This window comes from Echinops telfairi, unplaced genomic scaffold (assembly GCF_000313985.2).
Source record: "Echinops telfairi isolate 266 unplaced genomic scaffold, ASM31398v2 ScPeMD7_18;HRSCAF=68, whole genome shotgun sequence".
In the NCBI taxonomy this organism is placed as follows: domain Eukaryota; kingdom Metazoa; phylum Chordata; class Mammalia; order Afrosoricida; family Tenrecidae; genus Echinops; species Echinops telfairi.
In genome coordinates this window covers 13,129,083-13,130,893 of record NW_022103915.1, presented here as the reverse complement: position 1 = coordinate 13,130,893, position 1,811 = coordinate 13,129,083, and the positions used below count along the sequence as shown (strand labels likewise).

At 56.4% G+C, this 1,811-nt stretch overlaps 1 protein-coding gene and 1 pseudogene across 1 annotated transcript in view; one reads left to right on the top strand and one right to left on the bottom strand.

Annotated features, from left to right (window-relative positions):
- LOC101645697 overlaps positions 1-1,811 on the bottom strand; it is a 116,921-nt pseudogene that overhangs the window by 79,116 nt on the left and 35,994 nt on the right.
- The window catches only part of DGLUCY (D-glutamate cyclase), a 106,571-nt gene continuing 105,062 nt past the window's right edge, over positions 303-1,811 (top strand). Inside the window, exon 1 of the mRNA XM_045288126.1 lies at positions 303-383. The gene's annotated coding sequence lies outside the window, so the exon portion shown is untranslated. The remainder of the gene's footprint in view (positions 384-1,811) is intronic.

The following is a 1,811-nucleotide window of genomic DNA, read 5'->3' as shown; positions in this document are numbered from 1 at the left end:
CCAGGTGGTGCCAGCCAAGTCCTGGCATGCTTGTGTCTCCGGAAAGCAGGCCCACCCTTGCAGCAGAGGACTGGCTGGCGCTGGCAAGTCTACAGCACCCTCAGCCAGCTCTGCGGCTTTAAGAACTGGAGCTCTGAGGTTGTGGGGAGGCGGGGAGTGGAGTGGGACGTCGCCCGCTGTACAGGCCACGTGAGCATCCAGGGCGGCAGGCCACGAACCGGAGAGGCTGGGGACAGTCCCGCCTTGCAGACCCGGGGGCTGCAGAACATCCTGGCCGCAGAAAGGAGGCCTTAGTGGCTTTGGGAGCGAAGCACGCGCCGCCAGGCCGCGGACACAAAGAGAGGAACTGTGTGTGGCTCTAGTTCCGACGCCCCAAACAAACAGTAAGTCCCAGGGGACAAGACACAGCACACCCCACCCTCCCACCACCCCCTCCGCCTCCCTCCGGTGCAAGGAGCCCCGACAAGGAGGGGCCAATCCTTCTTGACACCCCTTCTCTTTGGGACACGTCTCTTCCTCGCTGGAGAGTCCAGGCTGAGCCCTCAACAGGGGCGCTGGATGACTGAGGACCCCCTGGGAGTGGGCGGTGTTTCCCCTGGGACTGCCCCCTCCTGCTCAGGGACCAAGAGGGCAGGTAAAAGTGAAAGTGAAACCTACCAGGTCCCTGGCAGCCTTTGGGGCTCTGGGTCTGCCAGCTGAGAGCATGAGACCAAGGTGAAGTGCGGGGAAGGGTCAGAGTACTTAGTCTCCCAGCCGGCCACTCCGTCCAGGCATGCTGTTGGGGTGAGGGCCCTGCTGTCGTTCCTGACCCAAACACCTCCCAGTCGGGCGCCAGCCTCACGAATGTTCTCCTGCTTCAGCCCGCGCTGACATCGCTTCCGATTCTTCTTGTGGAGGGGGCCTCCCTCTTCCCGCGGGTCCTCGGATGGCCTCTCCCCGGGACTGGTCTCTCCTGACCACACGTCCAAAGTGCACGAGACCACGTCTCACCATCCTTGTTTCGAAGGAGCCTTCTGGCTGCACTTCCTCCAAGACAGACTTGTCCGTTCTTTGGGCCGCCCGCAGTACTTGTGTTATTCTTTGCCGACATCACATTTCAAATGGGTGGGGCAGAGGGGGTCGCCAGCGCTTGAGTGGATCCTCAGGAGTGACTTTGCAATTGTGGAAAATAAGACAGACAGACAGAGGAGCACGGGGGCTCTTTGTCCCTATGTCGGGACTGAGAGAGGGAATGTATTTTCCAATGGGTTACAGACCTTACCAAAAATGGGGCTTACAGATCTTTCAAAAGGTATCCCCATCATACGGCAAACATATTACATAGTCAATGAGTAATATCATAAGTGGGTAGCATAATAAATGGACAATGAGGTGGGTCATCATCTTGATCTAGTGCTAGTGGACCTCCTGCGCCCCTGAGCCCTCCCCAGGAGTACTAGTCTCTGATCAGTATCAGCAACAAGAGATGTCAAAACAGTTTGCCACATGTTTCAGTGGGTTGGCTATAGAACCTGATTGCTCCTATCTACCGACAACCTCCAGGCACAGAGGACAGCCAGATGCAGAAATGGTACATCCCTTAGGGTAGCTCCTTGTGGGGGATATTGGAGGGACTGTGCCTAGTCATGAGAGTATATACAGTATTAAGATTTATTTATGAACTAGAGGAATGTTTCCTCCCTGCTCCCACTACCATGACTCGAATTCGACTTTGCAAATCTGGCTAGACCAGAGGATGTACACTGGTACAGATAGGAACTGGAAATACAGGGAATCCAGGGCGGATGAGCCCTACAGGTCCAGTGGTGTGA